This window comes from Wyeomyia smithii, chromosome 2, assembly GCF_029784165.1.
Source record: "Wyeomyia smithii strain HCP4-BCI-WySm-NY-G18 chromosome 2, ASM2978416v1, whole genome shotgun sequence".
In the NCBI taxonomy this organism is placed as follows: domain Eukaryota; kingdom Metazoa; phylum Arthropoda; class Insecta; order Diptera; family Culicidae; genus Wyeomyia; species Wyeomyia smithii.
Window position 1 is genome coordinate 97157851 of NC_073695.1, and position 20673 is coordinate 97178523.

Sequence of the window (20673 nt, forward strand, 5' to 3'; positions counted from 1 at the left end):
GCTTCTATGTATGATTTTTTGATGAAGTTTGATGCGAAAATTAATTTCCCAGAGTTTGAACATATTTCAACTTAAGGAGCAACAATGGCGTCATTTTGAATTTTTATAAACTGGATTTTTTTCATGTTTTTTTGACGCCATTTTGTTTTAAGACCAAATATCAAAATTCTGAGATTTTGTCCTCATATAAGCATCTTTTTACCCATCTTTTGAAAAAAAAACAGATCTTAAATCGGACAAAAACTGAGCTCAAAACGGTGATTCTACGAAACCGGTTTTGGCATAGTTAAAGTATTTTTCACAAAGCAAAATAATATCGATTATTTCTGAGCATTAATGGTAATTCGCAAATATCTTTAAGTGGTAGTCAAATTATATCTTCTTTTGAGTAAAAAAAAGTCTCAAAAATCGAATGATAGGTGTCTGATCTACGTAAAATATCAGCAAAATGTCGATTTTGCCCCGATTCCCCTACAATACAAAAATAGGTTTATCTGCTGACATTTTACGTAGATGAGACACCTACCATTCGATTTCTGAGACTTTTTTACTCAAAAGAAGGTATAACTTGACTACCACTTTAAGATATTAGCGAATTACCTTTAATGCTCAGAAATAATCGATATTATTTTGCTTTGTGAAATATACTAAAACTATGCCAAAACCGGTTTCGTAGAATCACCGTTTTGAGCTCAGTTTTTGTTCGATTTGAGATCTGTTTTTTTTTTTTTTTCAAAAGATGGGTATAAAGATGCTAATATGTGAACAAACTCTTAGAATTTTGTTATTCGGTCTTAAAACAAAATGGCGTCGAAAAAACATCAAAAATTACCGGTTTCTCAAAAGTTCAAAATGGCGCCATTGTTGCGTCTTAAGTTAAAATATGTTCAAACTCTGGGAAATTCAGTTTTGCATAAAAAAAAAACAAAAAAATTATATATAAAAGCCAAGGCAGAAAAAAAAGTCAATTTTTGCTGCACTGTGTAATTAAATTGTAAACGATTGTTTAAAGCTCTTTATTAATAATCTGCTAAGGATTTTTTCCTTTCCCGGTTCCCGGGAATTCCCGGGAAATGAGACTTTCATTCCCGTTTCCCGGGAAATCTATTCTCGGGAATATTGCAAACCCTAGCTTGAATGGAGAATTCTCCACTGTGTGATAGCAGTGGCAACAAGAGCCTCACATGAGGTGCGACATGCTACTTGCGAGCGAGACTAATAACTCTGCAAGAGACTGATAGAGAGAACCAGCAGCAATTGGCGATTCCTCTGCAGCCTTCCATTGCTGACGGACCAACAGAGGAAAACGGCAGATGGCACTGGTTATTAGAGATTCACCTTCCAAAGCGCTAGATTTGGATCTTTCGTCTGTGTGAGGAGAATCGTCATATAGGCATGTCTGTAGCACTGCTGAACATGTCCGGACAAGTTAGTGATTGTGTCCAGATTTGGCGCGCTCGCTTCCAGCCGTTTGGTCATTGCTAACAGTTAGTTGTGCGTGTACTGTACCGTGTGTTGTAATTTGTGTTGTTTGCTGGCTTGTAGTATATGTGTGTGAGAGAACTACTGAACTACTGTTTTACTGATTTTTACTATTGCAGCATCTCAGGAAGCCTTCGTGTGAAGCTACCAAAGCAGTTTTCACTTAGATCTTCGTCAAGTTCAGAGAAGTCTACTTGCAAACTCATTATCTGTTTGTTGACTTCAATGCGGCATACAATTTTTTCAAGCGCAAACAGCTGTTGCAAAACAGATTAGGCTGGACTGGTTCGTGACGTTTGAAACAAGTTGACGGACTCTCGAATCTGCTGTTCAACATTGCCTCGGTGACTTGTATGCTCTTCATGATATTGATGTTGTTGGTATTGACCGTATCTCTCAAGAGGGAATCAGCAAGAATTGGATTCTTCATCAACTCTACCAAAATGAGGTTCATGGTGGCTGGTAGAGAGCGTGGAAGTTCGTCGAAGGTTAGTAGAAAATGTTGAAAACTGTTAAAATACGACAAGCTACATTGGGATGACCAGACCACGTGTCACAAATGTCGCAGAAACAATCAGTGAAGACAATTTTCAACAGATGGGCAACTATTTGGTTGACCCCGTAATCGTATGATGTGTAGTGTGGATGAGGACACCCGACTGATGGGTATTAGGAACGATTTTTTTTCATTCATGCATTCATGTGGTGTTGACTGCTGGTTATTTACATCTAACACAAACAGAAATTTCGCAGCTGTGTAGTCAATTTTTCGTGTGTAGCGACGTGTTTTGGTGCCTGGAGAAGTTACTGGAAAATGAGTGGGGTGGAAAATCTCAACACAGGTCCGAAAATTGATAATGCGTTACTTCCAGCGTAAGGAGTCTCAACGAAACATTTCTGAGAAATATGTGATGAGCCGTGGTGCAATCCAGCTGGTCATTCGAATGCACCAGACGCTCGATAGCGGGGCCGATCTAGCGGGAAGAGAACCGAAACGTAAGACTATGCAGGAGAGAACACGCCAATAACCCTGGATATGAAGAAAACCCCACTCAGGGTTTTGTTGAGTATGACTGCAGCCATTCCAAAAATTTTGCTTCAATTCCGTATTTTTCGAGCTTTAAGAGCAATAAAGGTATGTCGATTCAGTCAAATGCCTTGCTAAAGTTCGTATAAAAAGTTTCTTAGTGGTTGCCGTTGTCCATTACAGTCAAAGTGAAAGTTATGAATTGCAAAAGATTTGTGGTAGTTGATCGGCTTTTATAAAACCCGTAATGTTGAGTTGTAATTTGATTTTTTATTTGCTGAAAGATTTTTTCATTAATAATTGATTCAAATAATTTTGAAATGCATGAAATAATGGCAATTCCACGATAATTACAAATGTCAGATTTAGCGCTAGATTTGAAAGTTGGCACTAAGTAATCTGGAAAAATTCCATTCTTCAGAGACATATAGAAGAGTTAAGGTGTAGTTAAGGTTTCGATAGATCTTTTGCCGAAAGCCTGGGAGTTTCCATGCTGTAAATGGGACTGAAGAACAACTAGTCCTTCCAGCATGATTATGAGCCGAAGCATACAGCGAAAAAATAGCAGCATTCTTCCGGTCGGTCCTGAGCAAACCAGGCCACCCCAAACCAGGTCACTCCAAAGCCCCGATTTGAACGCTTTTGAATATTTGGTGGGCGACTTTGAATAACAAGATGGACAAAACTAACGTTACGAACAGGCAAAACTATTTTGCTGCGTTGAAGAAGGTTTGGACCGACCTGGTCCCGCAAAACCTCCGGAACCTCGTGGAGAGTACGCCAAAACCTTTTTCAATTGGTTATCGAGGCCGAAGAGGGTCATTTTGACTATTATTTATTTGTTATTTTATATTTCAAATGGCTGTGGATTTTTGCGCTTATTGGTGTATAGACTGTTCCGAAAATTATAAATACATCTTCTTTCTTGAATAAAACAAAAAATACAGGATTTTTCGGGTCATTTTATTCTGAAATATAGATAATAAGTGTTTTCTTTCCAGTTTCAATTCGAATTGGGATTATTTTTCGTAGGATACGCGAGTTCTCTAACTTTTCTCTTAACACTACTCATAAGCTTTTGCACAGTGTGTTCTCCGACCATTTTTAAAACTTTAGGCCAATCTTTTTTAAATTTTTCAACATTGTCCGCTGGTTTGACATATTTCCTCAGCTTTGCCTTGGTCAAAGCCCAAAAAGTTTCAATAGGGCGAATTTCAGGGCAGTTTGGAGGATTCATCTCCTTTGGGACACATGTGACATTATTTGTTTTATACCACACTAGTGCATCCTTAGAGTAATGGCAGGAAGCAAGATCGGGCCAAAAGATTGGAGGATTGTTATGCTGCTTAACCATGGGTAACAACCTTTTCTGCAAACACTCTTTCACGTAAATTTTACCATTTATTGTGTCATTCGTAATGAATGGACGAGATATTTTCCCACATTCACAAATGGCCTGCCAAACCATTACCTTCTTGCCGAATTTTTCGGTGTAAGTGGCTTTCACTGGTCCAGGGACATCCTTTCCCTACGGTGATGTAGAAAATTGCGGTCCTGGCAGAGTATTATAGTCAAGTTTTATGTAGGTTTCGTCATTCATGATAACACATCCCATTTTTTTGGTCAGAAGTTTGTCATAATGCTTCCGAGCTCTCGGTTTCACAGATTCAGCTTGTTTTGGATTTCGTTTTGGCTGCTTCTGCTTCCGACGGGTCTGCAGACCCATTCTTCCCTTGGCACGCATAACGTTACTCGCCGAGGTTCCAAGCTTTCTCGCCACATCTCGTACTGATACTGAAGGATGCCGCTTGTAGTATTCCTTTAGGGGGGGGGGGGGGCGGTAGGGTTTTGAAGGCAAAAAATAACAGGTTTTTACAGATTTTTTTTGGGCGTACGGTGAAAGTAAATTTATTTCTGATTATTGTAAATTAAAGAGTAGTAATTGAACTATATTCTGTTAAATATTGGTTGAAAAATATTTAAAATTGACCGAATGGTAGCAGTTTTTCTCAAATCGATGTTTTTTGAGTCGGTGCACTCTGTATCTCAAAATCTATTCAACCGATCGTTCTCAAATTTTTTACAGTATTTTCTTACATAGTTAATGAAGTAACCCTGATGAGATTTTTTCGTTTTTGATTTTATTTTTTTTATTATTAACAACAATAGTCATGAATTTAGGCCAAAAATCGGTATTTTCACTTTCAAGTCTTGTAAAAAGTTCAAAAATTTAAAAAAAAAATGGAAAAACTCGACAGAGATACCTAGAGGGACATAAAAATTAAAGGAAAAACTTTGGTTATTTCATTTCAGATGATCCAGTGCTGAGGTATGACGTGCACCGCAAAAAGTATTTTTTCTGAGGCGCCTGCGAAGAATTGCTACCATTCGGTCAATTTTCAATATTTTTTAACCAATATTTTACAGAATATAGTTCAAACTCTTTAATGTACAATAATCAGAAATAAATTTACTTTCACCGTACGCCCAAAAAAAAATCTGTAAAAACCTGTTTTTTTCTGCCTTCAACCCCCCCCCCCCCCCTTAACCTTATTGTTCATTGTGGGATCAACAGGCCCGGGTTTTCTACCACGTCATGGGGCATCAGTAAATGTGCACTCTTCACAATACTTCCGCAATGCGGTTTGAACTGCTCCGAAACTTATACCTTCTTCTCTGGCTAATTTTCTCATAGAAAGACCACTCACGGTGCCCCATTTGTGCACAATTCGCGTTCTTTGTTCGGGAGAAAGGCCACGCATTTTCAAAATTTCGCACTAAATGTTAGAAAAAATGACAGCATCTATTTCTTTTGGATGTAAACAACAGGACGCAGCCAACGTTTGGTTGAATACTGCACGTTATTCGAAATGACGGTTGATCGTAAGTGTATTTATAATTATCGGAACGGTCTATATTTGAATGAGGTGCAGTGAGATGGCGTTTTTTGACCATCCGAAGTTAAACATACAAAAGTAAGTATTCTCCGTAAAGCTACCGACATTACTCATGTTTTTCACCGTATAACAGTAATAGACCAACTCTCACGATAAACTACTATAAAAGCAATGCGATCAATTCTGGCTTCTATTAGAATTCAATCATTGGCACACTCCTGGAGCATGCAATAATATCCCCGCCCAACCTCTTAGAGAAACGTTCCAAAGAGACTTATGCAAATGTTTCAATGAATGATTAGTGACAAAAAACGTGCGATAAATGCATCATCAAATCTTTTTCCGTTACTCACTCCGATGGTGGACAGTGTAAAAAAACCGTTTATCTGTCAAGCAAATTTACTGTTAATCGGCTCTATAGCTTTTTTCCAACACTCCTGGTACGATTGCAACTGAAATAGGCGAAGACGCTAGGATTAGCTGTGCTTTTTGTGAAAATCGAACATTTTCTCCCCTGCCAGTTCACCACAACTCTGTTCCTACACACCAAATTTTCATTGCTGGAAACCAGCAAAATTTTGCTGATTTTTGGTGTGCTGTGTTTCCAGCGAACTGTTCAGCAAAATGAAATTTGCTGATTATTCAGTAATGCTCAATTGCATAAAAATGACAGATCGTTTGCTGCATGTTCAGTAAAACAAAATACAAATTGATTGTCAGCTATGACAATTTGCTGTACATTCAGCAAAGCATAAATCAATTTACTGGTTAACCAGTTAGTTCAAGGGAACCATGTTTTCCTCAGGCACCAGCTTCCATCCGCCCATCGGATCATAGCCAAATTACTGTTGAACTAGAGATGTATGATTATCATTTCAACCTTTGAATTCATCTAGCCCAACAGTGACTTAGCTATGGTCCCATATCCGCTATCAGGAGCTTAGAGATGATCCCGTACCAGCTGCACAGCGATTTGGCGCGTTTTACTAATGTCAGCTTGACGTAAAATATTTTGACATAGCAATTCTTTCGCTGGATTCCAGCAAACATTCATTTACTGTTTTCTGTTCAGCAAATAGATTTGCTGTATTTTTGCGAATCACTGAATCGATTACTGGTTTTCAGTAAATCTATCAATGAAATACTGGTTTACAGCAAAAATAAAATTACTGAACGAAATTCAGTAAACTGTAGAACTGAATTACAGTAAACTTTTGAAAAAAAATGCTGTGATTCAGTAAACAAGTGATTTGCTGATACACTTTCAGCAATGTACTTTGCTGAACCATAAAGAGAATTTTTGGTGTGTAGCTGTAGCAGGTTTAATTCCAGTTTGGTGTTTGGTTGGTTCATCTCCGTTTGTAAGTACATTATTTGCGCTCTATCAGCACTCATGATCAACACTGCCTGCCTCGGCTATCATGTTCTACTATACACGAAACTGCCACTTGACGATGAATCCCACCGTAACTGATTTTCGGTATAGATACAAACATTTTGCTGCCAACAGATGCCTAGTGGCAATACATAACGGGTGCGCACTATAAAATCCCACCACGCGATTAATGAACGTAGTGAAACATATAAAAGTTTAATGACTCTTTTATGATTGTTCCTTCATTCGTTATGATTGATAATCGGACAGTTTACTACCGCAAAAGGCTACTCCAACACTTTTCTTCGTTGGAGCGAACTGCATTGCAGTCAAGCGAAGCGTCTCGAATACAGTTTCAGGACGATTACTACACTTCAAATATGTGACAAAAAATTCGTTTAACATCGCTTCCAACGCCAGAAATAGGCACACAAACCAGGCTAAATTCGAACGAGGAATATTTCTATGATATTTCTATATTTCATAGTTGTGCAAATATGGAAATGAAATCTCCTCAACATCCAGCAAGTTTTCCATTTAGCAATATTGATTGTTGCACGAGAGGAAAAAACTGTACATAAACCATCGGCAGCTTTACGAGCACTAAATAATATGACCCTGAGCGTGCATTATCCCAAAATCTGGCACCCAGACGCTGAATCCCCTAACTGTACTATTGATATAAAGTATGTGCTGCACCACTGACCAGATGAGGCGCCATTAGCACCGAACGGTCAGTCAGTTCTCCGGGTGAACGAGTTCGCGCCGATACAGTGCTCCATATAGCACTACCCCAGGAAGAATCTGCAATTAACCTCGTTTTTTTTTCTTGTTTTCCCAGATTTCAATCCCTTGTTATGTGCTCGCGAGTAAGTGTAAAGTCATAATTTTTGCTAAAGCCTATTCCGTCCCATTTGGCTCGGTCGGCTTTGCTGTTTGGCCTGCTGTGACCGAACGACCGAAGCTTTCCCGTTCTCGACTCGACATGTCCGAACGACGACGGCTGCCACCACATTTACACTGGAGTAAAAACGAATTTTCCACGTTCGCACTTTTCCGCTTGTGTTATGCTTTGTGCGAGCAGTTAACTCACTCGTAACAACGCGCTGCGGACTGGCACACCGATGAAGGTTGCAATGCAGAAGTCCTTCCCGTGCCTGCCCGAGGAGTTTCAGTTGCGCAAGAAAAAGTTCACCCCCTTGGTGGTCGAGACCAACAAGCGTAGAGTGGGTTTAACCTTTAGCCAAACAAAGATTTTCTGGTTCAGTATCTTCTAGATTTTTCCTCTGTTCTCTACCTTCAAGCAGCAAATTTATTTTTAGCGTGCTTTATTTTGGCTCATCATGAAGTTCAAAAAATACTAATAACAGATTTGATGCCAACAACCTCTGACTTGGTAAATAAGTACCATGGAACCGAGTGGAATTCGTTATAAAGATAATTACAATTTGCAACTATTTGGAAATATATTATTTTCAGTTTGTCCAATGCTTTAAGTAAAAAAGAATAGCGAAAATAAAGGATTTGTGAATAAACGATTTATTTTTTTCGACCGTGAAATGTTAGTACCTAAGTTTTTCGCCTTGATTATATGCGGAAGACTCTTCCAAACATGGAAATATTTTTATTGTGTCTCACAAGTGAAAAGGAAAGCCGAAATGGTGTAACCCGTGTGAGTTGTCAGCGACGAAGCGATATTGCTAATACGTCCGCCATTTTATTTCATATTTATTCCACACATTTTTGCCTTTCTCCTAGAAAGGTATAGCAATCACTGAAAAAACTAAAGGTATAAAAGTGCTTAAAAAGGCCGAATGTCGTATATCACTCAACTCAGTTCGACGAGCTGAGCATTTTCTGTATGTGTGTGTGTGTGCGTATGTGTGTGTATGTGTGTGTGTGTGTAACGCTCTCTCAATCTCACTCGATTTTCTCAGAGATGGCTGGACCGATTTCAATGAAATTAATTGCAAATAAAAGATCTAGTTGCCCCAAAAGACCATATTGAATTTCATTATAATCGGATTTCTAGTTTAGAGGTTATGTATCAAAATGTAAAAATCACGAAACATCAATGTCTCAGAAACTACACAACCGATTTGAACAATATTGATATCAGATGAACGGGCTAGTTAAAAGTTAACTGATGAATTATGATTGAACAAGTGGTTTCATAATTCGGCTGCTCTATACGTTCCCATTTCATTCGATTATAATCGAACTTAAGCAACCGTTATATATAAAATTGTCAAAACAACGAGTCTATTATCTCAAAGATTACACGACTTATTCAACATAACTAGCGTCATACGAATGAGTTATCTTTTAAACTTACAAACACCTAACTTCGTAACAACTTGATATGTGGTTCAAAAGTTATGGAACGAAAAGAAATTCAAAGACTATTTAAAACTATACCTGCTTTGATCAATATACGTAGACTCCACATAATTCAAATGCGGATTTTTTTTTTCTCTGTATGCCTGAAGGGCACTGGGTACTGAAATGCCACTGCGACATTCTTGCTGATTGTCTTTTGTGGCGGGCCCCGATTGCTGTGCACAGGTTACGGATTGTTCGTACTCATTGATGGAGTAGAACTGTTTTGTTGTAAACCTGTACCCCAATTAGGTACAACATAGTTGATGAAACTAATGACCTGCTTGGGATTGGAGCTCCATGCTTGGTATGGAGTTAAAAGGTAACTTCCTAAGAAGTTGTACCTAGAGGAAGCAAGAGCTTCGCAAGAGCAAAGCAAATGCTCGTAAATGCGCAAATGCAAGTAAATGCGGATTCGTACTATTTGAATGTTCCCGGTATCGCTCGTGATGAAATTGTTCGAAATTAGGTCATTTCTTTTATTTCGCTATTTCTTGAGCACTAACATTACGTCAAATTTCATATTTTATACTTCAATCACAACAAATATATTTTCGAACCCAAAGAGTGAATATACTTTTATTGGATTGAAGCGTCCATGTAAATCTATTTTTACAAATAATAAGTTTGAATGAGAAAGGCTTTTTTTTTACCGCTAGGTGGATTAATTTAGGTTTTTCTCATGCCCAAGCTTACTTTCGCATTTAGCAAAAATATATTACCAAAAAAAAAAGAAAAATCACCTCACTTTGAAGCAACTGAATAGGCGACTTCCATAAAGCAGTGAATATTCGAAAACACTTTTGCACATTTTTTACACGCCTTTTTTCACGGATTCTCGAAATAACACGGTTTTTTTACACGGGCGCTGCAAACTTTCACTGTCATGATTTTCAGTTGAAATTAAAATCTTTGATTTTCAATTTGCATCGAACGAGCTGAGATTGAAAGAGACTTTCAGCTCCAATCAGTTGACTTTGATAGCAGCCTTTCTGTGGTTTCGAGGCACGATGCAGGCCTAACAAGCAAGTTGTCGTAGGTTCGAGTCTCGGCTCGGGAGAGACTTTTAGTGTTAGTAGGATCGTAGCGCTGGCCCCGCAATGGTCCTGTACACTTAACAGTTGGCTGCAAAGTCTGTGTATAAGAAACAGAAGGTCGAACTCCGGATCGGAAGGTAGCACCAAGGCTTTGCTTTGCTTTTTGTGTTGCTTTAGCGATGTTTATGCGGTTGAGAATGTAGATGTTTATATAGTTCATCGACTTCATGCAATGAATTGGCTCAAATCAAATAATTTCGATACTAAATCAGACATTTTAATTCTTTCAATGACCGGACCCTGATTGAAAATTGACACCGCTGACGGTGACACGATTTTTATCATTTTCGTTTGCCGTGTCAAAATCATGCAGCACTGCACGTGACTCATCCCCCGTGCAAAAAAAGAGTCGGGTGTAATATGGTTCAACAGATGAGGCTCGAACGTCTAATCGCAAACGAATGTGACCGGGATTCAACTGCGGGACGCCAAGGCTGCACAGGAATTCGCGCAGCAGCTGGAGGCAGCGCTACCCACGGAAGAGCTGCTTGGCGCAGCTACTCTTGAAGATGGCTGGAGGAGCATCCGATCGGGAATTTAGATACAAAACAAAGTTGTCTAGTCGCTCTAGCGATTATGTTGGTACGATTTAGATTGAATGTAAGTTTAGTACCTAATAAAACTCCGAGGTCACTAACGCGGTCAACTCTTGTTAGATCTTGATTATCGATTTGATAGTTGAATACAACTGGATTTATTTTTCGATGAAAGGTTATCACTTGACACTTGCTAATGCTAATCATCAACTGGTTTTTGCGACACCAGTAAACAAACTTATCCAAAAGTCCCTGAAGCCGCCGACAGTCGTCGATAGAGCGTATTATCAGATACAGCTTGAGATCGTCTGCGTATACTAGTTTACAGCCAACATCCAGCAGTAAGAAAACGTCATTGAAGAACAGCGTAAACAGCAATGGTTCTAAGTTGCTAATTATGCACGACTACGGATTTCCAGACAAACTAACGCGGTTGATCAAAGCGACGATGGATCGAGTGATGTGTGAAATTCAAGTATCGAGGGCACTCTCGAGTCCCTCCGAAACCGGAAGAGGTTTAAGGCAAGGTCATACTGTATACTTTAGTCTCTGGAGGACGCTTCGATGAAGTAGAATTATTCGACATACCAAGTTAACCGTCTACAAGACGCTGATCAGACCGGTAGTCCTACTACGGGCATGAGACCTTTACTATACTTATGGAGGACCAACGCGCCCTTGCGGTCTTCGAGCGGAAGGTGTTGCGTACCATCTTCGGTGGACTGCAGATAGAGAACGGAGTGTGGCGAAAGCGAATAAACCACGAACTGCAGGAGCTGCTTGGGAAGCCATCTATCGTCCACACCGCTAAGATTGGCAGGTTGCGGTGGGCTGGGCATGTCTTGAGGATGTCGGATGACAGCCCGGTAAAAATGGTTCTTGAAACCAATCTGTCAGAGGCGGCACGGAGAGGGGCACAGCGGGCAAAGTGGATCGATCAGGTTGAAGATGACCTACGGATCCTACGCAAACTACAGAGCTGGCGAACTGCAGCCATGGACCGAGTGGAATGGGAGCGATTCTTACGTACAGCAAAGGCCACAACACGGACTGTTTGGTAAGGTAAGATAACATAGTATACGAGAAAGTTTTTGTTAAAAAAAGAATGCTTACTTTGTTTGTTCTAAAGAGTTTTAGGCAACTAAATTGTCTATCTAGATTTTTTTTTCAAAAAACATCTGAGACGACCGATATTTTAAAATTCACTTTTATTTTCTACAATGATTACTTTTTAGTGCTGAATCTAAAAGTTACCCATTGAAACCTCTCACGTCCACATTTAGATATAGGGTAAATTAACCTTTAGTGGACGTCTTTCTCATAGTGGACCACTCGCCAGATTAATTCAATTTCTCTTAACATAAATCGAAGTTTATAAATTTTTCTCGTGATTCTGAAGTAGATTATCTGGATAAGATATTTCCTGATAAAAGTTTTCTGGAAATTTGACGATTTTTCGAAAAAAAAAATTAATTCGGCAGGTGGTCCACTATAGGTAAATTAAACAATAGTGGACCGTTTTACTATATTTATATTAAGTGGATCGCCCGTTAAATTAACCCAATTTATTTTAACAAAAAACGGATGGAAGTTTTCTGAATATCCCTCGAGTTTTCGCATAAATTAAGTTAATCTGAGAGTTGTCCCATTATAGGAAAGAAGTCCACTATAGGTGAATTTACCATATCTTTCGTCTTGACCCTAGACCATTTTTGTGTGCTACGCAGAATCACAGGTTTATGTGGACAGGCCAAACGCTATTAAGGACGCTTTATAAGACAAAACCACACGTGCTATTTGTGAAATTTAGCCGAAATGTTGAAAAAAGTGGTCCAAAATTGGACCTTCAGTATTTTAACCACAACCGTAATCAACATCTGCATGGTGTAGTTTTTAAAAATAAATGTAATAAATCAGTATAACGATTCTGATAAATGTACACATAACATAATATAATACTTTTTTGTTCAGGAAATATTGTAATTTTAGGTCAGCAATTCCAGAAAAATGTCCTAATTTGAATATATTTTGTTAATTGTCATTTTTGATTTGATTGAAACTTTGGAAAGATGTTCTTATGGGCTTGATGTATTCGGTAATTTGAATAGCCGTAAGTGCTAAGCAGGGTATCCGGGTATCCACCAGAATGATATGCTTGTGCTTCTAACTTCTTTAATTCTTGACCGGTTTGGGATCTTTACCCGTCAGAAGATTAAAAAATTTGGCTATCTTCAGTATAAGGACCCAAGGAGCGGTTGGCCCCATATGATTCCCGTACGGCTACTGACTGTGGAACTTTGTTCAAGATCGGAGATCTGCTCCGAAATGACCATTTCGGAGGCAACCCATCAGATGGACTCAGAATGAATATGAATCAACTTCAAGAGTGATTTCATGAAATTAGTAAAATGGTCAACAAAACAGTATCGACAACTGAGCTGATTTGTCTCACCTGAACATGGTTCCGAAGATCCGGATTCACAGAAACCACTGGTTTCATTTGGTCCCGGATGCTAGAAATAATCAACTCTCCAAACTTTTGAACGCTCAAGATTCAAAATCGGCCAATAATTAAAAAAGTTTAAGGGGAGCTTCGTAGCTGCAAGGTTACAAAGTCCGCTTTGATAAGCGGGTGGTCGTGGGTTCGAATCTTAGTAGGTTTATTCTCAGGCTCTCCACTACATACCCTTCCTTCAAGCTGAATTTTGTAGTATCCTGCTGACTTCCATCCCAACAAAAATAAGTCCCTCTTATTATAAAACTGGTCTGAGTGACGTATCATAGCTTTCTTCAGGGAATTGTGATTATGGCACGATCTTGGCTGGAGGAACGAGATTCGATAAGATTCCTTCCTTTTGACAAAAAGTTCTATTTACATTAAAACTGACCAGAGGTAAAGCACTAAGTGCCTCTTCAGGGAATTGTAATTGTGACGCGGTGTTGGTAGGAGGAACGAGGTTCCGATAAGACTCCTTCCTCGTGACAAAATAAGTCCTTCTTATAATAAAACTGATCATATGAATATTTATCCTCTCCAGGGAATTGTAATTGACGATATTGGCACGGGAAACCCTCTCTTCTTAACATAAGAAGTCCCTCTTTGAATAAACCTGGCCAGAGGTGAAGTCTCACTCCAGTGAATTATAATTTGGCGATATTGGTAGGATAGAAAGAGGCTCAGTATTATAGAGCAGTAAGCTTGAAACGTAAGGGTAAAAACTCACACACAAGCATGGATATAAATGAAAAAAGCGTATCATTTACTTCAATAGTGATACTGGCAAATAATACGAAGTGCGGAATACAGAAAACACCAGGGCAATTTCACAAAAGATCAAATGTCTCTGGTCGCAGTGATGAGTCCACACAGAGTAAAAAAAAGTTTAAAGCACCCGAGAACCTTTTTGTCATTTTTTTATGAAAACTACAAATGATTTGACATTGCTGGTTGTCGAATCATGGAGAAATTGGAAACAAAGTAGGGTGAATTTTCCAAAAAAAAAAAACAAGAAAAAAATTAAAGCGAGAATGGTTTGTTTGGTTGTTATAATATTGTCGGCAAAGTTGTAAATTGTTATTTTTTTCCCTTACAGAAAATTTATAAACCATAAGGTAAGAAATTAAAGAAGAAAAAAAACAAAAAAATTATAAATTGCATATTAGAGCAGAACGCGTTTGATTTTTCCCGTTTTTTTTTTCGACTGAACTCCGAACCCGAAACTTTTTTTTTTCGACCAAACGCGAACTCGAAAGTTTTATTTATGTGATTTTTTTTGTGTTCGACCCTAAAATTTTGAACCTCGAATGGTAAGTGTTTGTGATTTTTACATTCGCATGAAATTAGACATCATTATCTTATAATTATGCTTATTGGATATAGTTGGGTTTCAAGTTTTTAAACTCAAACCCGACCTGAAAACTAGAAACCCGATCATCTCCATTGCATAAACTACATCGATATGGTGTCTTCGGCGAAGTTGTAGACAGAGCAGCAAATTTTCACTGGAAGCAACAGAATATCATATGAAATTGAAGGCTGTGAATATTGATTTCAGCACGAGCAAGCTGGGAATGAAATTACTTTCAGGTTCAATCGTTTGATAGTGGTAATACTGACTACTGCGATTTCGCACGCACTGTGTTGTTTTAGCGATGTTTATGTGTTTGAGAACGTAGATCCCCCCTTTATTTCACCGGCTTTATGCATTGGATTGGCACAGATCAAATGTATTCAACATGTTTCTAGAAAATTACATTTTTTTCACTGACATAATTTTCAATGAGAATTGACACGGGTGGCACTCAGTATCAGTCTCTATCTGAGAGATTGAAATTGCTGTTGTGCAATATCTTCTTTTTTCGAAATTTCGCAGCTCTGGTTGTAGATAATAATTTTGACCTGAAAAAATTAACACTATAAAAGAAAATCCCAATAAAAAATTGTTTAACAGATTTCAATTTTTTTTTTCTTCAAGTTCAGTCAACTGTCATTGGTTAGCGCACAGCGTGTAGTTGTGTGTAATTTTCGTAGGAAAAAATCAGATTTTCGTAAAATTACGTTTTTAATTGATAGTTATATTTTTGTGTATTTTCTATAGAACAGGTTTTTTTTTCAGTGTAAGTTTTTTTTGGAAGGACAAATTTACTATTTCGAATTTTATGAAAGATTACACAAATGAAACAAACCGTTCTGGCTTTTTTTTTTAAATTGAGGAAAAGCTATTGTTTTTTATTTCTTCATGATCAGACAACAAAGCAAATCTTCTGTAGTTTTTGGAAAAAAAAATCAAGAAATGAGCTTTTTGAGATATCAAACCGTTCTGGCTCTAAAAATATTTGTAATCATCGATACCCTTACTGCCGATAACCGCAAGTCAGTCCCATCTGTAAAAATATGAAATCGAGCAAACAGTTATGAAAGATATTTTATTCACGCTCTGTTATTACTAAATTAACATGAAATATTTTGACAATATTCATGCTAAAATATAATTTGCATACTAGCCTGCACTTATTACGTTGTAAAAACTACTGAAATTATTGATTTAATGATAAAATCCTTGAGTGTGACTGACTTGTCGTTACATTCTACATCAATGAGCATAAAAGAGAGGTGAGGAGGAGAGTGCATTTTCCTAGTATTAGTAAATGCTTCAAATGTAAACAACTAGACGAACTCAATGGTAAACTCAAATAGCTACGTCACTATTTGGCATCATCTCTGGGCAGAAGGGGGCAAGCAGAGGGGCGCGTGCAAGTGTTAGTAGGTTTTCTCCTCACCTCTCTTTTATACTCATTGATTCTACATCGGAGAGAAAAGTAACCGCAAGTCAGTCACATTGCCATGTTAATGCTATAGTGCTTGTCGACGTGTTGTTATTCGTTGCCGTGGAAATCCGTCAATCCTTCACAGTTCGGAAGTCTATGTTCATGTGAACAGTTCCGAAAGTGTAGATGTTGGAAAATCTCATGATGTACGGAACCGATGAAAGCTCATCCAGTGAGGATTCGGATGAAGAAACTGCAGCCGGGACTGAAGTTGGTTTATCCGACAACAAATGTCAAGATTATCAAAATCCGTTTGAGGTTCGAGCATCACCTTTGGCGATATCTTGGAACATTTTCCTGGACTCTGATGGAAGCTTTTTCGATACTGAAGATTTTCCGGATAGATCCGTGAAGAAGCGAACCAAGAAAAAAATGGATTTGAACTCATATTAGCAGGAAATTGCTTCACATAAATTCATAACCATTTCAAACTAAAAAATAATCCCAATAATTGATTAATTGTTACTAGATAACTAATTTTCATATAAACGGTCATATCGAACTTCTATTCTCCACTCTCAATCCATTTATTTTTTTTTAATTGGGACTGACTTTCGGTTATTTTTCCTCTGGGACTGACTTGCAGTTACTTTTCATAATGGGACGAAGCAACTCGGTATTGATTTGCACTTTTGTTGAACAAACTACTATTTTTTATCGGTACATCTGAAAATACACTCAATGATAGGCCAAAATCCGATGCTTACTCAAAATTGACAAAATTAGAGATGGGACTGACTTGCGGTTGCCGGCAGACTTAGTAGTGATAAAAAAAAGTAGGAGGTTGTATCCAAGACACGACCGCATACATGACGTAGAACTACGTACACTATTAACAAATGCATTGAGTGTTTCATTACCCTAGTAACACAACTGTTTTTATCAAAGTTTAATAGCGCTTTTTTGGCTGTATTGAGCGCTATAAAACTTTGATAAAATCAATAATTCTACTTGGGTTATGAGTTATGATGTCTACTAATGAAGGGTTGTGAATTTCGTGAACCGGTTTCAGCAGTTAGCAGATCATACCACACAAATCATACCATATCATAGACACACACACATCATACCATATCATTATACCATACACACATCATACCATATCATACACACATACACACATGATACCATATCATACACACACAGCAAGCAAGCAAATAATCAGAGGACGTTATTTTTATTTCAACAAATAGTTCGTAGATTCAAACAACATGTTTCTGTATTTGGGCAGATGCGTGTATAATTTTCCAATCGATTGCTGCAAGATTGAAGAAAATCGGTTGAAAACCAACCGAGCTATAAGCATTTGAAAAGGGACAAATTTCGTCCCAGTTTTTCAGTTTACATCCCTGTGTGGTATGCTAAAGTAAAACATAGTTCTACGCCAAAAAGGCATTTTGTTGTTCAAAATCGGTTGCAACCTTTGTGCTGCCCCAACAGTGGGGAAGTTAAGATACACGGACAACATGCACTGTGGAAGCTATTTCACCTTCTGTAAATTAGACGGCCGCGACAGATGTAACTGCTAGAATCCGCACAGAATGCTTGCTTACGTTGTCAAAAATTATTAACTTTCAATGACTTGTTTATTTGCATTGAAAAAAGGCATTTTGCTGTTCAAAATTGGATTTGGTGATGACGATCTTTATGCTGCCCCAAACAGTGGGGGAATAATGGCAGTCTGGCGGGGCACGCTGAAAAGAACCGCGCTGCTACTGAGACGTGATGACCAACCACAGCGCAAGTGATTTATTTAATTTGAAGGCAGCCACAGGCGCAACCCGCTATTACTTCTGAGTGCTGTATCTGCTTCTACTGCTGTCAACGTTGTGGACGGTCCATCCAGCTCGCCTTCCGAGTAATGAATGTAGCTAGTTTTCCCAGAAACACTCTTTTACAGCCGAAGGGTGCTACGTAGAAGGCCACGCCTTTCAGTTCAGTTGTCTAATTCTCTAATATTCTTTAGACGAATTATTCCACAATTCGCATTCGATATTTGTTTCCAGCGAATAAACACCGATGGTGCTCTCACACACGCAACGGTTTTAACCCGTATTTTATTGCGGTTTGTAACATCAAGCGATTTCGTTTGCTCGTTGTTGCGTGTTGCATCATGTTGCAACTTGGCAGCTGGGAGACGACGAAATTCTGTTAATGCTGATTGATTGAATCGACTACATGTTAGCTCTACATATTCGAATTAACTGCCTTTGTGAATGCGTTCTAACAGGGCAGTTTGTTATTAAATTCGGTTATGTGGATCGCAGCCTTTGTGCTGTCCCAACAGTGGGGGTATTAACTAAATAAACTACAACAGAATTTGATTGCTAGGATCCCGCGAAGAATGTTTGCTTATGTTCACCCTTCAATAACTTGTTTATTTGCCTTGAAAAAAGGCATTTTGCTGTTTAAAATCGGTTGCTGATCGCAACCTTTGTGCTGCCCCAACAGTGGGAGAGTTAAGATACACGGACAACATGTACTGTGGAAGCTATTTCACCTTCTGTAAATTAGACGGCCGCGACAGATGTAACTGCTAGAATCCGCACAGAATGCTTGCTTACGTTGTCAAAAATTATTAACTTTCAATGACTTGTTTATTTGCCTTGAAAAAAGGCATTTAGCTGTTCAAAATTGGATTTGGTGATGACGATCTTTATGCTGCCCCAACAGTGGGGGAATAATGGCAGTCTGGCGAGGCACGCTGAGAAGAACCGCGCTGCTACTGAGACGTGATGACCAACCACAGGGCTAGTGCTGCTGCTAAGGAAAGACGACTGCTTTTGACAACTTGTCACTGTCCAGAACCATTATGAGCGGCTTCGGCTGAAACAGGCTCTTATATAGGCCAAATAGCATGTTTTCAATTGCAAGGTAAATGATTCTGTCGACCGTGCTAGGGAAGCAATCATATAACGACCAATCAGAGGACGTAATTTTCGTTTAAACAAGGCTTGACAATTATCAATAGTACAATAGTTTGCATAATCAATCAATAATTTTCTACATTTGGGTGGATGCGTGTGGAAAATTATACACAATTGCTGCAAAAATGAAGGAAGTCGGTTGAAAACAAACCGATTTATAAGCATTTAAAAAGGGACATATTTCGTCCCTTTTTCGTTAATAGTTTTTCTATTTACATCCCTATGTGGTAGGCTAAAGAAAAACGTAGTTCTACGTCAAAAAAACCAATAGCCCAAAATGACATCTTTAGCCCACAGGTACATCTGTGCAAAGTTTCTGCCACATCAAATATGGTCGATAAAAATGGATGCCCGTTATTTTGTGGAATTCAAAGTTTCATTCTCACAATATTAAATTTGATTGTTCGTTCGTCTCAGAAACGAAGAGAACAACATCAATTAGAACAAGAAGAGAAAAGATGATTGACGTTCTGTCACATCTGATCGCACACATTTTTCATTCATGTCAGTTGAAATAAAAAAAAATACGAATTTGAGCGCACAAAGGCAAAATGAACACCGCTGCCGATAATATGATACGCAAAAGGCATAAATTCGAAGAATGCGAGCTTGATGTTCAAAGTTTGCTTGGGAAGATTGTTTTAATGTGATTTAGTAACATTTCGAGTAACTTTCGTTTGCGGCGTGCGTTAGCGATGGACAAATAACTTAGCAAAATGTATATGTATTGCAATTGTTTAATTATTCTATATTTTTGTTAAAAATTAGAAGTCCAAAAAATGACTAAAACTGAAATCGTTAATTTCAGTGAAAATAAATTCGATTGTGTGATAAATAAAGACACATCAACTGTAAGATCTGAATAGAATAGAAGGAACATAAAAAGCTCTTTGCAGCAGTGCACACGAAGGAAAACGGTGCAAAAAATGAAAATATTACTTTTATGTTTGAGGCTAATATTAATTTGAATAATAGAAGATGAACAATCAAATTTAATGAAATTAAAAGCGATTGACATCACACGGGTTTGTGCATATATTTTAACTGAAATTAATCCCTTGTACAAAATGAGAAATAAATTGAACTTTCGCAAAGCTTATATAAGTAAGTTATATTATCAACAAACCGAGTCGTAGCTAGATTTGGATTGATTTTACTCTATTTGTCAGCGTAATACTCCCCAAACGGACTCTGCACTCCAACATTGAAATTTTAAATCATTACAGCCCATAGTTTCTCCTGACAGGTCTCTGCTTCATGCTATGCACATTGTACAACCTATAAATCGTTCTAACTTTTTTAGATCTGCCAATAAAACTAGAAACATATACGCGCAACTTTTCTTGTTTCGCAGGATGCTTGGGAATTACGTGACGGTTGATGATAAATTGATTCAAGGAATTAACGAGCGTTGGTTAGTGAGTTTTTGTTTTCTTTTATGATTTTTCTTCACCTGTCTTGAAGGATCGAGCGATTAAAATTTATGCACGCACGAAAAGGCATATGAAATATAAAGTATTTGTTCTGAGCTTTACACTGAAGAACGGGATCCAGCTGTCATGATACCGTTGCTTTTTTTTTAATGAGTTTTTGAAATATTTCTCACATGGGAAATATCATCCATT

General features: G+C 38.1%; 1 protein-coding gene across 7 annotated transcripts in view; it reads right to left on the minus strand.

Moving 5' to 3' along the window:
* The window catches only part of LOC129725431 (cyclic nucleotide-gated channel rod photoreceptor subunit alpha), a 444338-nt gene that overhangs the window by 301387 nt on the left and 122278 nt on the right, over positions 1-20673 (minus strand). The window lies entirely within an intron of this gene.